General features: G+C 43.0%; 1 protein-coding gene across 1 annotated transcript in view; it reads right to left on the reverse strand.

Annotated features, from left to right (window-relative positions):
• Window positions 1-12,066, reverse strand: part of LOC136873813 (uncharacterized) — a 902,018-nt gene extending 889,952 nt beyond the window's left edge. Inside the window, exon 1 of the mRNA XM_067147067.2 lies at window positions 11,933-12,066. The gene's annotated coding sequence lies outside the window, so the exon portion shown is untranslated. The remainder of the gene's footprint in view (window positions 1-11,932) is intronic.
• Window positions 12,067-21,438: the final 9,372 nt, after the last annotated feature.

Below are 21,438 nucleotides of genomic sequence, written 5' to 3' on the forward strand. Positions count from 1 at the left end.
CTACCAGCATGGCTTAAACCAGCGAAATTAAACAAAAATATCATATAACGTGTACCAGTTAATTTTTACCTGTAGTAATATAACGTACCAGCCCCGCAGGCCCGGCTTCGATTCCCGGCTCTGCCACGAAATTTGAAAAGTGGTACGAGGGCTGGAACGGGGTCCACTCAGCCTCGGGAGGTCAACTGAGTAGAGGTGTGTTCGATTCCCACCTCAGCCATCCTGGAAGTGGTTTCGCGTGGTTTCCCACTTTCCTCCAGGCAAATGCCGGGATGGTACCTAACTTAAGGCCACGGCCGCTTCCTTCCAATCTTACCATCTCCCACCAAAGCCCCTGTTCAGCATAGTAGGTGAGGCCGCCTGAGCGAGGTACTGGTCATTCTCCCCAGTTGTATCCCCCGACCTAATGTCTGACGCTCCAGGACACTGCCCTTGAGGCGGTAGAGGTGGGATCCCTCGCTGAGTCCGAGGGAAAAACTAAGCCTGGAGGGTAAACAGATTAAGAAGAAGAAGAAGTAATATAACTACCGAGCTAGTGGCCGCGCGGTTTGAGTGACGTAGCTGTCAGCTTCCATTCGGGATATAGCGAGTTCAAACGTCCGGCTCCATGGTTAAATGGTTAGCGTACTGGCCTTTGGTCACAGGGGTCCCAGGTTCGATTCCCCGCAGGGTCGGGAATTTTAACCATAATTGGTTAATTTCGCTGGCACGGGGGCTGGGTGTATGTGTCGTCTTCATCATCATTTCATCCTTATCACGACGCGCAGGTGGCCTACGGGAGTCAAATCAAAAGACCTGCATGTGGCGAGCTGAACTTGTCCTCGGACACTCTCAGCACTAAAAGCCATACGCCATTTCATTACCCCACTTGTCGGCAGTCCTGGAGATCGTTTTCCGTGGTTTCTCATCTCCACAACAAGCAACAAGCTGTACCTTAATTAACGCCACGATCGCTTCTTTCTCACTCGTGACCCTTTCCCAACCCATCGCCGCCATAAGACTTATCTGTGTTGGAGCGACGTAAAGTAAATTTTTAAAAATCATTTAACGACCCCCAGAATTTACCTGCAGAGAATCTTGAACACGGGCTGTACTTATTTTGATTATTTTATTGAATAATTACAAAATTAAATAAGAAATGATAAAAATTCATAAATATGAAAGAAATCATAAACTATTATTATTATTATTATTATTATTATTATTATTATTATTACTACAGTGATATCTCGAATCACCTCGGGAGCTAAATTTTATTTCGAGTCATCGAAATTTCGACATATAGAGAATATCGTTTTTTGAGCATGTATACCACCACGATAGCACATAATTAAATCGTATGCATCTACGGGCTAATACTGAATGCATTATTTTTAAAAGTACCGTATTTAAAAAATATATAGACAAACTCTATTTTACGGCATCACTTTAATTATAACCCTTATTATAGTAAATTTTTAGAAGATGGGATACAGTAGAGATAGATAAAACATACCTCGATTAACACCTTTGGAAAAACAATCTGTTCCCTTCTGTTTGTTACGGTTAATCTTTCCTCTATTCACGTTGAAACTTCTCGTCAGTACCGCGCAACCGAGTTCGTAAACGGAGCTTGTCATCCGCGACTTCGGGCGTTGCTTTCGTACGTGATTGGTAATTTATTGACACCCGAGAAACAGCAGAAGCTTCACCGATTTTCCGATCACTAGAAATTTTAGTTTTTCGGTTCCCTACATATTAGCTCCCAGCATCACTGTAACCCTTTCTTTACTTGTTAACTGTTCCTCACAAACCACAAATGCCGTATCGCACAGTTAATATTGCACAAAATTCGAGTTAGAGTAAGTTTTGCTTTAAGGGAGGAAATCGAAAAATTCGTGTAACCGAATTTCGAGTAATAGAGAAATAAATACACGCGAAAAATTGAAAATACGGACGGAAAATTTAAGTTACTTCGAGATACTGAAAATTCCAGTAATAGAGGTTCGACTGTATTATTAAATCCGTTTACCCTCCAGGGTTTGGTTTTTACCTTGGACTCAGAGGGATCCCGCCTCTACCACCTCATGGGCAGTGTTCTGAGCGTGAGATATTTGGTCGGGAATACAACTAGGTAGGAAGACCAGTACCTCGCCAAGGCAGCCTCAACTGCTATGCTGAACAAGGGTCTGAGGTGGGAATCGAACACCATCTACTCAAGTGACCACTCGAGGCTCAGTGGACCCCGTTCCAGTCCTGGTACAACTTTTCAAATTTCGTGGCAGAGCTGGTAATGGAACCCGAACTTCCGGGGGAGGTGGCAGCTAATCACACTAACCAATACACTACAGATGCGGACATCATAACCTGTACAGAGAACAAAACCACCAGTAAGTAAATATAGTTTAATTTTTGCATTTAAATTCTTTGGGCTGGAGTTTCAATATGTCGGATGTTGGCTTCATCAGAATAACAGTGCTATGTCCAGTTGATTGTGCGGTCTTTGGTCAAACGTATTATTAAAGATGTCGGAGCTATTCTGGTGAATTTATACAGTGTGTACCAATAAGGTACATTCCTCACACGTAGAAAAACATATTTTATATGGACACGTATTCGGTAACGCTTTACACTCAAGTCTCGATTTACCGCAGTCGGATCAACCGCGTTGCGGCTTAACCGCGATATCAAAAACACTAAAAATGCAGGGCACAAAAGCAGAAAACCATGACCGATTATTTTCAGAAACAGTAAAGTTAGGTAGTCTGAATATTTTTATTTGCCTTATTAGTTCTAGCGAAAAGTGGAGTTCATTTTTCCGTTTATTAATGATTCTAAGTGCTACTTTTACTGCTATGTATTGGGTAATTTAATAAAAAACAATGCAGTAGTATCATTTATTATAGGACAGCCTCCGTTGCTCAGGCGGCAGCGCGCCGGCTTCTCACCGTTGGGTTCCGTGGTTCAAATCCCGGTCATCCCATGTGAGACTTGTGCTGGACAAAGCGGAGTGGGCACAGGTCCTTTTTTTTTTTTGCTAGAGGCTTTACGTCGCGCCGACACAGATAGGTCTTATGGCGACGATGGGATAGGAAAGGCCTAGGAGTTGGAAGGAAGCGGCCGTGGCCTTAATTAAGGTACAGCCCCAGCATTTGCCTGGTGTGAAAATGGGAAACCACGGAAAACCATCTTCAGGGCTGCCGATAGTGGGATTCGAACCTACTATCTCCCGGATGCAAGCTCACAGCCGCGCGCCTCTACGCGCACGGCCAACTCGCCCGGTGGCACAGGTTCTTCTCCGGATACTTTCTTACTTTACATGTTCAAACTGCCCACCGTTAGCATTGTTATACAGGGTGTAACTGTGATCATGTCACATACTTTCAGGGATGGTGGAGGACGGCAAGTGGATCAATTTGAAATAAGGAACCGTAGTCTGGAAATGTTCGAGTCAAAAGTTATTAAATAATCCAAGTTGTTTAACGTCCGTCCGTTCTTAACAGACGCCGGGGTGTTGGAATTTCGTCCCGCAGTAGTTCTTTAACGTGCCGGAAGCCAACGACATAGCGTTGTCACTTTTAAACACCTGTAACATCCACCGACCTCAGTCGGGTTTGAATCCGTTAACTGGGGATTAGTAGACCAACGCCGTATCCACTTCACCACTGCGGCCGGCAGTCAAAAGTTAAAGCAAAAAGCCTTGTTTATGAGACACCTGTCGTGACTGAGGAGAATCAATGGGCAAAAATTATCGCTGCCTGCGACGCTGTTCAAACGATACCGTGGATAATCGAACGGGTAGGACAGAAGTTTGTTTGTGCGACGATGTCAGGCCTGCATTGACGCAAGGGTACGTCATTTCGATGATGATATGATGCTTGCTGTTTAAACGGGCCTAACATCTAGGTCATCGCCCCTAATGGAACGAAATGAGACGAAATGTAACGACAATTCAAAAATTCCAAAAATCATCCAATGACCAGAATTCAAAACGTGATGAAAGTTTGTAACATCATCACGGATACACCCTGTATACCGGTACATCAATCCGCCATCGTACTGAATCCCTGATGTGCTGTCACATTGTTTGTATTTTTTTTTACAATCTGCTTTACACAGCACCGACAGAGGTAGGTGTTATGGCAACGATGGGATAGGAAAGGCCTAGGAGTGTAAAGGAATCGGCCCCAGCAATTGCCTCGTGTGAAAATGGGAAACCATGGAAAACCATGTTCACGGCTGCCGACAGTGGAGTTCGAGCCCACTATATCTCGAATGCAAGCTCACAGCTGCATGCCGCTAAGTGGTGGTGGTGGTGGTGATTATTGTTTTAAGAGGAAGTACAACTAGGCAACCATCCTCTTCTTATTCTTATTCTTTATCTAGCGCTTTTCGCACACCTTGTGGGGTCGCGGTGCGAGCTGTGTCGCACATGTGAATTTGGCTCTGTTTTACGGCAGGATCCTCTTCCTGACGCCAACTCTATGTGGAGTGATGTAATCACTTGATTATTCCTGTGGTGGTTGGTAGTGTAGTGTGTTGTGTGAATATGAAGAGGAGAGTGTTGGCACAAACACAAACAACCAGTCCCCGATCCGTAAGAATTAATCACACGCGATTAAAATCCCCGATCCGGCTGGAAGGCCTCAACGCTGGCCATTCAGCCAAGGAGTCGGAGAGAAACAATGGAAGGGTTCCGACACTTCGAAAAATGAAGATATCGGGCAAAACAAGACAAGGGCCACAAAGGGCATGAAAATGAAAGACTCCTTAGGCCTCGAGTGCTGTAATACTGTCGGGGTCGGAAAAGAACAAGAACATGGCAAGTCGTATAGGATAGATGAAAGTGAGAAGCCAGGCACAAGTAAGTGGAAGAAATGCCAGGACTCAGCTAAGAGCCCCGTGGTCGCCTACTCATGCTCCCAAGTTGAGAGCCCCTGGGGCACCTTTTAGTCGCCTCTTACGGCAGGCAGGGGATACCGTGGGTGTTATTCTACTGCCCCAGCCCACAGGGGGTGTGCGCGCCCCTAACCGCACGGCCAACCCGCTCGGTTTTCATAAATTGTTTGCTATTACGTTCTTGTTTCTTTCCCTTGATTAATGTACTACGTAGAGTTCTGACGTGGAAATAAAGCATTTCCGGACCAATGTCCGTACAATATATTTTCTTCGAGCTGTGAGGAGTGTATCCTGAAAATTTGCTCGTACCTTATCTTACTGTTACGTTTTGTATAAGAGCGAGTGCACGTTAGATGCCATAAAATTAAAGTGATAAGCTGCTCAGTTGTAAATATGTAGAGCAAATTGCTCCACAAAAAACTGTTGTTCTCCGATAGGGAAAGAAATACGTACACGTAGTCAAGTGTTTATAAGATCTCAAGTATTAAAAAATACCCATGGCGCAACAGGCCCGAAAGCCTGCAGATTATGAGGTGTCGTGTGGTCAGCATGACGAATACTCTCGGCCGTTATTCTTGTCTTCCTAGACTGAGGCCGCCATGTCACCGTCAGATAGCTCCTCAGTTGTAATCACGTAGTACTGAGTGGACCTCGAACCAGTCCTCAGATCCGGGTAAAAATACCTGACCTGATCGGGAATCGAAACCGGGGATTCCGGGTAAGAGACAGGCACGCCACCCCTACACCGCGGGGTCGGCATACCAAGTATCAGCATGGCTAAACCCAGCGAAATTAAACTCAAATATTGTGTTAGCAGGCAGCTGTTGATTGGTTAAGTTCCTGACATTCTTATACCGGACAGTTCACTGGAGCCATGAGCTGAACATTCCTCTTGAATACCAGAAACACTGATTCCACACTTAGTTGACAGGGGTTATATTTCATGTTAAATAACTTATTTTCTTCCAAAATACGAAAACAATTATCAAATTCGTTACAGATATATTGAATTGCTAGCTGGACAATTTTAGGACAATCAAACTGGGCTCGACTAAACGCATTCAAGAAGAGAGAGAGAGGGAGAGTTGAGGGAAATGCTGCATTTCTGGAAGTATAATAGAAATTCACAATTTTATGATTCCGCCAATTTACTGTAATGGACGGATAACAACGCTATTACTTTATTTTAGTCCGGCTCCATGGCTAAATGGTTAACATACTGGCCTTTGATCACAGAGGTCCCGGGTGGGTGTTTGTGTCGTCTTCATCATCATTTCATCCTCATCACGACGCGCAGGTCGCCTACGGACGAGAAATCAAAAGACCTGCATCTGGCGAGCCGAACATATCCTCGGACACTCCCGGCACTAGAAGCCATATGCCATTTTATTTCATTTACTGTTTTCTAGTTCATACAACAAAGCCTGAATTGAAAAACTGACCTCAGGAACGAGAGCACCTTTCTTACTCGCATTACGAGCCTGCTATATACCAACATCGACTATTCAGGAGGCGCAAAGTAGAAATAATTACTGTAACTCTGCCATGGTCTCCAACCTTCTGTGAAAAGAAGACACTAGAAGAACTACACTAGCTGAGTAGCTGTCTCAGAGCTTCAGTGTTCATGAGTCACAATCTGATAGCAGATGCGGGCAGAAACATTTCTACATCCACACGTGTTTATGCAATTAAAACATCTTGAGTACAATCGCAACCTCCGATTCGAAGATTGTTTGAGTGTCGTGAAGTACTGATGCGATAATCTAATACAAAATAATCGCTCATTCGATTATTTCACTTCTATTTCCCATTCGATTATTTTTAGATTATTCGTTCGAATGAATGAGGCAATCGAATAGTGAATATTTTTCTAACTGATTCTTTTTCGAATATTCATTCAAAACTCCATTCGAATTAATGAGGCAATCGAAGAGTGAATATTGTTTCATCCGAATATTTTTTCGATTATTCATTCGAAACTCCATTCGAATTAATCGAACAGTGCTTTTTTCATTCGATTATTCACTCGAAATTCCATTCGAATCAATGAGGCAATCGAACAGTGAATTTTTCATTCGATTATTTTTTCGATTATTCATTCGGAACTGCATTCGAATGAATGAGGCAATTGAATAGTGAATGCTTTCGAAATAATAGAATGAAAAGTGATGTTATTAAGACAGTTAATTCACCCATTTAGTTTCAACGTTTGGAAGAAGGTGTACTTCTATTTTTCATAAGAGTTCATCTATTCGCTTATTTCAATCGATTATCCATCCGACACACTTAAACAGAAAACTTGGTTCATGAGGCACCCGAATATTCTATGCGATACATCTGAATGATTTTTGAAACCCATTCGATTATTAATCGATTATCCCCTCACTGTTGTAAAGTACTATCGGTGTTGCTTCAAGGTGTTGAAGGAAGGACACTGAAGGCTCCGTCAATGAACCTATTACATGCTTCTGAAGTATGGATGTATCACAGATCCCATGGACAGATCACGTCTTCACTGGGTGAGTTGACTACGTAGCTTGTTCGAACCCTACCACCGGCAGTCCTGTCCGACTCGTTGGCTGAACGGTCAGCATACTGGCCTTCGGTTCAGAGGGTCCCGGGTTCGATTCCCGGCCGGGTCGGGGATTTTAACTTTAATTGGTTAATTCCAATGGCACGGGGGCTGGGTGTATGTGTTGTCTTAATCATCATTTCATCCTCATCACGACGCGCAGGTCGCCTACAGGTGTCAAATAGAAAGACCTGCACCTGGCGAGCCGAACCCGTCCTGGGATATCCCGGCAGTAAAAGCCATACGACATTTCATTTCACCGGCAGTCCTGATGGTTTTCCGTAGTTTTCCCATTTTTATGCAGGTATGTGCTAGGAATGTACCTTAATTAACGATCCGGTGCTATCCCATCGTTGCCGTAAGACCTGTCAAGTGTTGAAGCGACATAAGACAGATAGGATAAACACAAAGAAAAAAATGAAAGATCACATTACTAACAAGGAGCTACTCCGCCGTGTCAGGGAAACTATGAGGAGTCTTAACACTCGAAAAAACTCAGGAAAGCAGCGTATTTCGGTCACATCTTCAGAAACGACAGCCTAATCATAGAGGGAAGGATAGAAGAGAAAATTGATCGTGAAAGGGGAGGATTGTTCAGTGTTCTCCCTAGGACCTTTTCAACGGGGGAACTGTCCTGCCGTTTTTACACACCACCCGGCTAACATAACCTAGAGACATATGCTAGTTACAAAATATTAATACATACGTGAGTCGTTGGGTGGACCAAATTAAAACGTAAATAGTGTAAAATTATTTATTTAATAATCCTCATTACCGAGCTCGATAGCTGCAGTCGCTTAAGTGCGGCCGGTATCCAGTATTCGGGAGATAGTAGGTTCGAACCCCACTGTCGGCAGCTCTGAAGATGGTTTTCCGTGGTTTCCCATTTTCACACCAGCCAAATGCTGGGGCTGTACCTTAATTAAGGCCACAGCCGCTTCCCTCCCTCTCCTAGCCTTTCCCGCTCCCATCGTCGCCATAAGACCTATCTGTGTCGGTGCGACGTAAAGCAACTAGCAAAAAAATATATATATATATCTTCATTATTGACAGCAAAATTGCATCAATTACATAAGAGTTTATATATTTAGCTTGACTGTAGCGTACTCTCGAGTGTGAGTGGAGTATGGATTAGCGTGGAATCGCACACCAGACGCGATCGCTCTGATTCTGCATGATGTTACGAACCCGTATGGCACTCCACAGTAACCGAGTGACAAGCCCCGGAGTTACATAATTATGGACGAGCAGTAGAACACAAGTTAAAAATACTCTTAAGTCTTGTTCGTGATAACACTAAGGTAGTTCAATTTTGCAGTTAATGTTTACCTGTCTGATATTATTGTTAATGCCCTGAGGGGGGATACACTGAGATTTTATCATACTGATTTTTTAAGTACAATTCTCCGCCCCGGTACTCAATCCTGCCACCCGGCTGAGGAAAATTTGTCGGGAGATCACTGTTGTTGTGGGCGATGAACTTTCGACAGTGGATTAACATCCACGATACAAGAGGCGGAAAGTAGAAATAATTGCTGTACTTTACGATGGTCCCCAACCTCCTGTGAGAAGAAGAAGGAGAAGAAGAAGAAGAACTGCACTAGCTGAGTAGCTGCCTCAGTGTTTGTGTGTCAACCCTCTCGATACTAAGATCTTGGGTTAAAACTCGGTAGAGGCAGATTTTTAAAAGCGAAAAGGAGCCTAATTCAATACTACGTCTCGTAGTGTCGCTCGGTGCCAGAGCGACAAAATTAATTAACACTCAACAATATCCTCTCAGGAGCCTCCGTGGCTTAGGCGGCAGCACGTCGGCCTCTCACCGCTGGCTCCGTGGTTCAAATCCCGGTCACTCCATGTGAGATTTGTGCTGGACACAGCGGAGGCGGGACAGGTATTTCTCCGGGTACTCCGGTTTTCCCTGTCATCTTTTATTCCAGCAACACTCTCCACTACCATTTCATTTCATTTCATTTGTCAGGCTTTAATCATTGCCCCAGAGAAGTGCGACAGGCCTCAGCAGCCAGCACAATTCCCATCCTCGCCGCAAGAAAAGGGCTTCATTCATTCCACCCTGCCCCTGTAACTGACTGGAAAACAGGCTGTACGTTTTCAATATCCTCTCAACTAGTAGGGAAAAATGAAGTGTATAAATTGATGACCAGGCAGCATAAATGTTGTCAGATCAAAATTACAGCACGCGGTACATGAATTATTATATTATATTATTATTATTTCTATAAATGTTAAGAGAGTGCGAGATATCAGAATTTTGTGCTAATGAGCTCTTTAACGTGTTGGAAGCCAACAACACACCCTTGAATATCGCCGACCTCAGCCAGGAATGAACCCGTTTTCTTGCAAACAGAAGGCCCATGTCTAACCGACTGCACAATTTAATCGGCCTAGCCTTTTCATCTCTGTGATACTATTACATTCAACATTCACTCCAATTACAATATTTCTTGACCTCTTCTAACTATTCTGTCCCAACACATACCCCTTCCTCTGAAACTACATGAACAGGATTTGGATTACTCGAACAGTTTATCAATTTAATCCGATCCATCTCCTTGCCAGTATTCTTCTGTGAAAACACATTTACCAAAGATTTCTAATGTATTACTTCCTACACCCGGTATCGGCAATGTTACCTTCACACGCACGCACACACACACACACACACACACACAATGACTGCAGAAACTTTAAAAACACACGCAATTAAGGTCAACAAATGTGTTATTTATACAATAAATATCTATCTATCTATCACTAATTACATTTCCTAGATTTCAGTGAATTGCTGTCACTGGTTGTAATAATAATAATAATAATAATAATAATAATAATAATAATAATAATAATGTTATTGGCTTTACGTCCCACTAACTACTTTCACGGTTTTTGGAGACGCCGCGGTGCCGGAATTTAGTCGCGCGAGAGTTCCTTTACGTACCAGTAAATCTACCGACACGAGGCTGACGTATATGAGTACCTTCAAATACCACCGGACTGAGCCAGGATCGAACCTGCCAACTTGGCGTCAAAAGGCCAGGGCCTCAACCGTCTGAGCCACTTAGCCACTTAGTTAGGCATTCAAATTTTTTGAAGATCACCTTGGCGGTACTCCACTTTCAACATATGGGCCAGCGATCTCTATGTTAGACTGTTTAAAAGAACAATAATTATTACCAATGTCATCATAAATTTCAAGATGTAGGACGAATAGGAGAAAACAGGAAAGAATTACGACAGCACTGCCTGCGGCAAGAGAAAAGAAAAAAACATGCGACCACTGGTATAATAGCTCCATAATATATTCAATTTGAATGGACGGTCCACTCCCCCATTCATACATCACGTGCAGGTATAAAAATAGGAACTCTAGCGGGATCTCACGCAGAGAGAAAGACTCACTCCGAGTAGTAGTAAACACACACATGAGTCGTGGATTTATCTCACCGTTTCCCAGTAAACAAACATGAAGTTAACACCAGAAGGCATCTCTTTCTTAACTGTCTTCACTCTAAAGTTAAAATATTTCATTGCACCCAAACATTCCTGCGTTTGGTCTTCTTATCGACTCAAACATTTGCTTAGTTGCAGAGGATTAGTTATTAAAATGTCTTCATAATAACTTGTTAGAAGGAGCAGGTGAAACACCTTTCAGTAATCATATTCTCGATGTTAGAAGAGGTACTATAACAATCTACATGAATTATAATCGTGGTATCTTCTTGTTCTCTTTTCTAAACACAGATTCTTCAAAATAATTCAAATTCATTTATGCATACCATGAAGTTGTCACCAATGTATGAGATAAATAATTCACGGCATATAAGGTCAAAAGTTGTTCTCCTAGACTTCAACTACTGAGTTTCAATAATGTGCAATGTGTATTAAAAATTACAAGAAAAGTGAAATTGTACCTTCCTTATAAAAATATGCAGTCCTACAACATATCTTCCTCATTTTAATAGTCCTCATCACATTTTAGGTCTTCCCACACAAGAAATTATTAGACGCAAAATTCTGGAGGAGGAAAACAATCCTTTTGCAGCAATATCAATTTACTAAAATACACGATATATTATCAACCAGAAATTAAAATAATGTGAACGGGGTAAAAACAGCAGTAAAGAATGTCAAAACCATCTTCAAAACCTCCCGCTTCGAATCAAATTTAAAATTTTGCCTTCGCTATTGCCGTATGTTATGTGGGTCTAAAGGAAATAATATAAATTACAAGAGCCAGAAGTCGAAAGAAAACATCACCCAGCCAAAATTTTCAGGCTGAAGATAACTTCTTTGTAAATTCAAATCTCAAAACAGAGCACGATATTGTCTAAGTATAATCAAGAAACAACTGTAAAAATATATTGTATAATAATGAGAAATAAGCAGAAGTAAATTATAAATTTATGATTTAGCTCGATGTGAAATTAGATTGATTTTATAGACAGGAAGGGAGAGTTCTCTTACCTTGTTGCCGGGATATTCCGAGTGTTCTCTGTCTGGTCGATAGGCACACTCCACACTACACCACTGCACTGTACACACGCACCACACTCTCACTTGCACTGCCGCCAGCCAACTGACGAGCACGGCACGGCCCCCACTAGACCGAGCGAACAGCGGTACAGCCCACGTGACAGGGGGAGCTACACAAGCGCGCGAGTTGGGTGGGCACTGGACAGGTGGACATGGATAAAGCCTAATAGTATAGGGAACAAAACCGTTTTGTAGTGATGTTACTTGGTTTATGCCATCAGCACGGAATAATGTATCGTGCGTGGCTGTTTGAAATTGCAAGGATGCACAAACGTGCGAAGCCACCTGACTCCTGTACTCCAGGATGCAGGATCGAGCCCCTGATAGTTCGTCGGTTTAGGATCGCTTAAATGTGTGAGACACATTTGCATAAAACTATTTACGTAGCTACCGTTAACCGAAATTCTAGCAGTTCCAGGACCATAAACTACTAAACGCACGAAAACCGTATGATTATTATTTTTATTATTATTATTATTATTATTATTATTATTATTATTATTATTATTATTCTACCAAACAAGTTAGCCTAATGCGTTGCAGCACGGCCATTTATGGCTGCTATCACTGTACTCGGGAGACAGGTGGGTCAGAATGCCCCCATCGACTATCCTCAATTTTTATTTCTCGTGGTTTCTCATTTCAACTCCAGGTCAATGACGGGATAGTACTTTTCCCAAGGTACGGCTGCTTCCTTCCCATTTCTAGACTGTACAATTACACTTAAAATCATGGACACCCTCACACAGCGGTACATTTAGCTCAACCCCATAGGGTGTAACGGGAAAAGCAGCTACACCACAGACTGGCGAGCCAAACATGACCTAAGACGCTCGCAGGACTAAAAGCCATGCGCTAAATAAATAAATAAATAAATAAATACGTAAAACATATGTTCTTTCTTTCTTAATCTATTTACCTTCCAGGGTTGGATTTTCCCTCGGACTCAGGGAGGGATCCTACCTTTACCGCCTCAAGGGCAGTGTCCTGAGCGTGAGACTTTGGTTCGGGGAATACAACTGGCGAGGAGGACCAGTACCTCGCCCAGGTGGCCTCAACCTGGTATGCTGAACTGGGGCCTTGAGGGGAGATGGTAAGAGTGTAAGGGATAGACAAGGAAAAGGGAAGGAAACGGCCGTGGCCTCAAGTTAGGTATCATACCAGCATTTGCGTGGAGAAGTGGGAAACCATGCAAAACCACTTCTAGCATGGCTTAGGAGGGAATTGAACTCAGTTGACCTCTCGAGGCTGACTGGACCCCGTTTCAGCCCTCGAACCACTTCTCAAATTTCGTAGAAAACAAAATGAAAGAGAAATATACTTAAATGTACAAGTTTTTATTTTATATATTTAGGTGTGTGTCCTCGGGAGAGGCCTGGTGCAGGTCTTTCGAGTTGACGCCCTGTAGAAGACCTGCGCGTCGGTGAGTATAGGACCCTATCTGAGATGAATTCTAATGTTATTAACGGCACAAGCATCCAGGCCCCAAGCTTGAGGAATTAACCGATGAATGCTAAAATCCATGTACTTCTGTCTAATTTCCTCGTCCTGGAGATTTTCTACCCTTATTCGTTTGCAGACAGATTTCACTTTCTCTACCCTAGGCCTAGAGATACTTAGTTCACTTCAGATCAGATAATGGTCTGTATCATCGAAAAATCCCCGAAAAACTCGTACATTCCTAAAAGATTTCCTGAATTCAAAGTCTGTTAAGATATAGTCTATTATGGATCTGGTACCCCTAGCCTCCCATGTGTAGCGGTGAATAGCCTTATGCTTGAAGAATGTATTCGTAACAGCTAAACCCATACTAGCACAGAAGTCCAGCAAACGCTTCCCATTCCCATTAGCTTCCATATCTTCCCCACATTTACCAATCACCCTTTTGTATCCTTCAGCTCTATTCCCAACTCTCGCATTGAAATCGGTCTGTTTTCAGACCAACTTTGCTTTATGGGAGCGAAAGCTGGGTGGACTCAGGATATCTTATTCATAAGTTAGAAGTAACAGACATGAAAGTAGCAAGAATGATTGCTGGTACAAACAGGTGGGAACAATGGCAGGAGGGAACTCGGAATGAGGAGATAAAGGCTAATTTAGGAATGAACTCGATGGATGAAGCTGTACGCATAAACCGGCTTCGGTGGTGGAGTCATGTGAGGCGAATGGAGGAGGATAGGTTACCTAGGAGAATAATGGACTCTGTTATAGAGGGTAAGAGAAGTAGAGGGAGACCAAGACGACGATGGTTAGACTCTGTTTCTAACGATTTAAAGATAAGAGGTATAGAACTAAATGAGGCCACAACACTAGTTGCAAATCGAGGATTGTGGCGACGTTTAGTAAATTCTCAGACGCTTGCAGACTGAACGCTGAAAGGCATAACAGTCTATAATGATAATGTATGTAATGTAATGTATGTATGCTAAAATCCTCAATCTGGCCTAGAATTGAACCGGGGAACCCCCAGACCCATGTTAATCATTTAGTCATGGAGCTGAACAAATATATACCAATTTGGAACAAAATTATCGGACAATATCTAGTCGGTTAATTCAAGAAGAAAAAATTAAAATTAATCTGAAGTATCAAATGGACTAACTAATTTGCAATAAAGAACTAAGTTCCATTATTATTACGATTATGATCTGAATTTTATGAATTACTCGAAAACTACGGGATATGTTTAAAAAACAGAACAAGTGAATCGGATATTTGAGAAAGCACTACCTAGTTTTGAGAAAAGTGGGAAAAACTACCTATAAATTCTAATGTTTGGAATTCGTGTCTGGTTTGTATACCAATTATTTATCAGATCTTTTGTAATAATTCTGATCATTTTTGGAAAATAAGGTAAGTTTTCAAAAAAGAGTGATAAAGGGACTGAAATTTACTGGATATGTGTGATTTCTCAAATAAGTAAACTCTTGACATATAAGGGGGTCATTTAATGCTTACCAACATTTAAGCACACTACTGTACATATCCGACTTAACTTATGTAAACTTAAAAAGTTTCACTTTAAAATCTCCCTTCAGGCAACAGCATTAAAGCCAAAATTCAGAGCATTTTCCGTTAACAATACCGCCAAGAGAATGTCTTGTCATGCCTGTTTTTCAAGTTCCTCAGATATGTCTGCTTATTATCAGTAGGCCAGTTCGAACCCCACTGTCGGCAGACCTGAAAATGGTTTTCCGTAGTTTTCCCATTTTCACACCAGGCAAATGCTGGGGCTGTATCATAATTAAGGCCACGCCCGCCCCCTTCCCGTTCCTAGGCCTTTCCTCTCTCATCGTCGACATATGACCTCTCTGTGTCGGTGTGACGTAAAGCATATTGTGTGTAAACAGTAAGCCAGGAGAAAATTTTGAAGTTCCAAGTAAAACCCTTATAATGAGGCGGACATGTAAGTTTTGCTTTCACTTTGAATGTAGGGAATACGTATAATTTTAACGAATGCATTAAACCTATTTTGTCCGAATCATAATCCTATTGTTATTACGCTCCATTAACTACTTTGACGGATTTCGGAGACGCTGAGGTGCCAAAATTTTGTCCAACAGGAGTTCTTTTTACGTGCCAGTAAATCTACCGACACGAGACAAACGTATTTGAGCATCTTCAAATACCACCGGACTGAGCTAGGATCGAACCTGTCAAGTTGGGGTCAGAAGGCCAGCACCTCAACCGTCTCAGCCACTCAGCCCGGCTATTATTTTGTCCGAAATTGGACATGTGTGGTTTCTCAAATAAACTATCCAAATCATCTGAACTGGGCTGTGCTTTAAAAAAAAAAATTGTTTTACGTCGCACCGACACAGATGGGCCAGGAAAGGGCTAGGAGTGGGAAGAAAGCGGCCGTGGCCTTTAGTAAGGTACAGCCCCAGCATTTGCCTGGTGTGGAAATGGGAAACCACGGAAAATCATCCTCAGTGGGTTCAAACCCACTATCTCCCGGATACGGGATACAAGCCGCACTTAAGTGACTGCAGTTATCGAGCTCGGTCGGGGACTGTGTCGGGGTCACGGTCGGAAGATTTGACGTAGAGTGCGTACCACGTGACCAGATACTGTAGAATTAAGTACCTTGTCACTGTGTGTTTGGAATGTTATTGTTGATATTTTCTTTCTTAATTCGAAACAAGTTCACACATCCTCAAAACCATGAGTTCAAAATAATTTTCCGGCTAGTAGATGTGCTCGGCTGGCGTTCCAGTAGCGTGTAATTGCCTCACGGCGCTCGCCCACCGTAGCTTTCAGACGCAACCGATAGGCCTTTCGACGCTAGACAATGGTGAGTTGTCCGACTCGTTGGTTGAACGGTCAGCGTACTGGCCTTCGGTTCAGAGGGTCCCGGGTTCGATTCCCGGCCGGGTCGGGGATTTTAACCTTAATTGGTTAATTCCAATGGCACGGGGCTGGGTGTATGTGTTGTCTTCATTATCATTTCATCCTCATCATGACGCGCAGGTCGCCTACAGGAGTCAAATAGAAAGACCTGCACCTCGCGAGCCGAACCCGTTCTGGGATATCCCGGAACTAAAAACCATACGACATTTCATTTTTCATTGGTGAGTTTGAACTTGCCGCCTCTGTGGTGTAGTGGATAGTGTGATTAGCTGCCACCCCCGGAGGTCCGGGTTCGATTCCCGGCTCTGCCACGAAATTTGAAAAGTGGTACGAGGGCTGGAACGGGGTCCACTCAGCCTCGGGAGGTCAACTGAGTAGAGGTGGGTTCGATTCCCACCTCAGCCATCCTCGAAGTGGTTTTCCGTGGTTTCCCACTTCACCTCCAGGCGAATGCCGGGATGGTACCTAACTTAAGGCCACGGCCGCTTCCTTCCCTCATCCTTGCCTATCCCTTCCCATCTTCCCATCCCCCTACAAGGCCCCTGTTCACCATAGCAGGTGAGGCCGCCTGGGCGAGGTACTGGTCATACTCCCCAGTTGTATCCCCTCGACCAAGAGTCTGAAGCTCCAGGACACTGCCCTTGTGGCGGTAAAGGTGGGATCCCTCACTGAGTCCGAGGGAAAAGCCGAACCTGGAGGGTAAACAGATGATGATGATGAGTTAGAACTTACTTCAATTCTGACAAGCCGATCTATTCTTTTCAATACACTTTCAATAACTCTGAAGACACCCGTTGTTCATTTGTAGCGACATTTTACGAAAGACTTAAATACTGTGTCCGCCTCTGAAGTGTAACAGTCAGTGTGATTAGCTGCCACCCCCGGAGGCCCGGGTTCGATTCCCGCCTCTGCCACGAAATTTGAAAAGTGGTACGAGGGCTGGAACGGGGTCCACTCAGCTTCGGAAGGTCAACTGAGTAGAGGGGGTTTGATTCCCTCCTAAGCCATGCTAGAAGTGGTTTTGCATGGTTTCCCACCTCTCCAGGCAAATGCCGCGATGGTACCTAACCTAAGGCCATGGCTTCTTCCTTCCCCCTTCCTTGTCCATCCCTTCCAATCTTCCCATACTTCCATAAGGCCCCTGTTCAGCATAGCAGGTAGCTGCCTCTGTGGATCAGTTGGTAGAGTGTCGGGCTCCGGATCCCAAGATAGCGGGTCAAACACGGCAGAGGTAGTCGGATTTTTGAAAGGCGGAAGAAAGTCCATTAGACAATCCATGTCGTACGATGTCGGCATGTAAAAGATCTCTGGTGACACATTTGGTGTTTACCCGACAAAATTAATTAAATCTCAGCCATAGACGCCCAAGAGTTTTGGTTTACTCGGTCTGCCATCTAGTGGGCCCAGAATAAAAACGGAACGTCGAAATTGACGAGCAGACAGCCAGATAGCGTCAAATTGAAATGTCTGCACACGGTAGCTGAGGCCATACGATTATTATTAGCATAGCAGGTGAGGCCACCTGGACGAGGTACTGGCCCTCCTCGCCAGTTGTTTCCCCCGACCCAATGTCTCACGCTCCAGGACATTGCCCTTGAGGCCTGATCCCTCAGTCCGAGGGAGAAACCAACCTTGGAGGGTAAACGGATTAAGAAAGAAGGAAAGATTTAAATACCGGTATCTTCCTACCACAACATTCCCATATGTTAAGTATCTTATTAGTTTTACCGTGTACGTGCAGAAACTACTTTTTTTTTTTGCTAGTTGCTTTACGTCGCACCGACACAGATAAATTTTACGGCGACGATGGGACAGGGAGGGGCTAGGAGTGGAAAGGAAGCGGCCGTGGCCTTAATAAAGGTACAGCCCCAGCATTTGCCTGGTGTGAAAATGGTAAACCACAGAAAACCATCTTCAGGGCTGCCGAGCAGAAACTACTAAATGACACCTCACACGGCGTGCTAGCACCAGAGCTACACTAATTGTTAGTCACGTGACACGGCGGTTTTAACACCTCAAGACAGTAGCGCTACTGCACCAGCGGATGACGTCAAACTTACGTCAGACACTTGTTGCAAAGATACATTGGTCCTTCTTCTTTAAAATGTGATAACGAACACTGTCGTCGCACGTGTTTTCTAGAAATTATTTCGATTTTTAAAAGTTCATCTTTTTGTAACGCTCACCCACTCGAGCATGTACGTTTCCGACACTATAGGACTATTCTCAAAACAACAAAAAAAAGAAACTTTTCCCTTTGCGAAAAGCTCATTATAATGAATATGTCTTCCAATTAACGAAACTGAAATACTGATAACGATAGCCGTAGCATCTTTGGCGACCAAGGCCTCTACGATAACGACTAATGTGACGTCACTGACGGTGCACTTTCTATTTCAACACCGCTCTATTTATACAAATCCACAGCCATAGTATCTTTGGCGACCAAGGCCTACGTTGAGGACTAATGTGACGTCACTTCCATGGCGTCAGTTTGAAAGACCTGCACCAGGCCTCTTCGGAGGCCACTGGCCATTATACCAGGGTCTCTCATAAACTCAGACCGATCGGGTGAGTTGGCCGTACGGTTAGGGTCGCGCAGCTGTGAGCTTGCATCCGGGAGATAGTGGATTTAAAGCCTCTGTCGGCAGCCCTGAAGATGGATTTCTGTGGTTTTCCATTTTCACAAAAGGCAAATGCTGGAGCTGTACCTTAATTAAGCCCACGCCTACTCCTACCCCTTTCCTACCCCATCGTCGCCATAAGACCTATCTGTGTCGGTGCGACGTAAAGCAAATTGAAAAAATATTCTTCAAGCAACCATTGTGCTGTAAAAGTGCACACACTAACACATTACTTTATCAGTCCTTACGCCACAGTCTATGCATCTGTATGTTTCATTCATTAACTGGCCCCATGGGTAAATGGTTAGCATTTCGGGTTCGATTCCTGGCCGGGTAGGGGATTTTAACTTTGTTTGGTTTATTTCTCCAGCTCGGGGACTGGGTATTTGTGTTCGTCTGAAATGTATAAGTTCCATTCATCAAGTCAACTAATAATAAGAAACATACAAATTGCACGTGGCTAAATGGTCGATAGCATAGAAAGCCAAAATGTATAAATAAACTAGCTGATGTGCCCGTGCTTCGCTACGGAATTCTACGTTGTATACAGAATTGTAGGTTAGGTAGAGTACACGTTGTTAGCAAGACTGTATTAAATTGCATAGCTCTTAACGTTACCCTGGAAACGCGATGGAGATATCACCAAACGTCGTTTCTCATATGAAGACTGCGTTAGGGAATTTTCATTGTAATGGTAGGCGCGCTTGCCTACCATCAGTCACAATCAGGTTGGGGAAATGCATTATAATGGCAGACACTCACTCTCCACCTGCCTCAGAAAGACTGCCTTAGCGGTTTTCCCAACTGAAATGGACATAGGTCATTACAATGACGTCAGTAGGAATGGCGCGAGTAAAAGCAATGATTTCACATGAAATACTCGATCAAATGAAAAACCACACATTTTCTCACTTTTAACGAACAGTACTACGTTGCCGATGTAACAGTCGAAGTGCCAGAGCTGGAATGACCAGGCCGCAGACAGCCGTGATCCGTGAACACTCTTAGTCTTTTTTCGGAGGGGGAGGGGTTCGAATAGTGAAGAGCTCCAGGGCAAACACTATGCTCTTTTACTAATCTGTTTCCTAGGAGTACCCGATGAGTCGGAAAATCTCAATTCACCAACACTGACGGCGAAAAAATCTATCTGACTTGGAGGCAATTTTTTCCTCCAAGCCAGACGAGAAACCCCCTCTTCACTGCTAAAATGAATGTAGAATTTAATAAAAGTGAAGAGGAAGAAGCTCTTTTTTTAAGAAACGGCTCTTTCCAGGGTTGGATTTTGAGTTATTTAGTGAATTGTGGTACTATAATTTGGAATATGCCTAAATTGTAATTCTAGACCAGGTCATACTACTACTACTAAGTGAGCCTCTGCCTTAAGAGTGCACACTGCTCATTCAAATCAGTGCGTCAGAGGTCAGAGTAGGGATCGAATAGCTGGAATACTATGATGAACCAGTGAGTTACGTACCAGCAATACGGTATCAGAAAATGTATGAACCAGAGGAATGACATGCTAAAGAAAGTTTTCTAACTACCCAGCTATTTCCTGCCAATATTCACTCAGGCTGTTATACTCGGTACGCAGCAGTAATCCCATCTATCGGAGTTGAGCAGCAGCATAAGAGACAAAGAACATCACCATAAACAATGGTCAATGTAATGTTATTGTTGATCAATGTTATGCGCTTTCAATATTGTAATATCTGTAATATCTAGGCAGTTCATTTTTCTTTCTTTCTTCTTTGCTTGTATTGTATATTGTATATTCATATTCTTGTCTTAAAAATTAGTGTTATTTGTAGTTCTTAGTATTTTAAGTTAATCATTGTCATCGTTAACAAATAATAATATATGTGTGGTTAACTGTAACAAAGGGCCAAGAGCCCTAACGTCGCCGCAGAAAATAAAGGCTTTTTATCTATCTATTGTAGGCCTTCACATTTAGTTTTCTTCCGACTCTGAAAAACCACTCTTATCATAAATTAGTCGGTACGGTAAAATTGAAAAATACATAAATGGTCGGAAATTGTATTCTCTATAAATTTTGTTGTGTAGTAGGCTTTTCGATAGGACCAATAACATATGTATTGTGACCGTTCGTGGGACGCCTAGTTCGAAGATGATAATAAATTTTATAATTCGCTCGACTAGAATTCAGTGGTTTACATGATCCTCCACTCAGGGCATGGCCCTTCGGAAAGAAAGCGGTCACATCCTATCAATAATTAACCTGGTGATGATCCAACATCAGTCTCGAAATAATGAGTCCACTTAAATTAGGCATAAATGAAAGTTGCTATGAGAAATTGGAAATATAATAATTTTAATAAAATGAAATTAACTGACTACAATTGAACAACTGAATATGCAACGTAAAATAAATTATCCTTGTGCATCTATTATCGCAGCGCATTAAAAGAATCAAGTCCATCTTGAAAAATAATTGTCAGTCATTAA

Source organism: Anabrus simplex, chromosome 5 (assembly GCF_040414725.1).
Source record: "Anabrus simplex isolate iqAnaSimp1 chromosome 5, ASM4041472v1, whole genome shotgun sequence".
In the NCBI taxonomy this organism is placed as follows: Eukaryota; Metazoa; Arthropoda; class Insecta; order Orthoptera; family Tettigoniidae; genus Anabrus; species Anabrus simplex.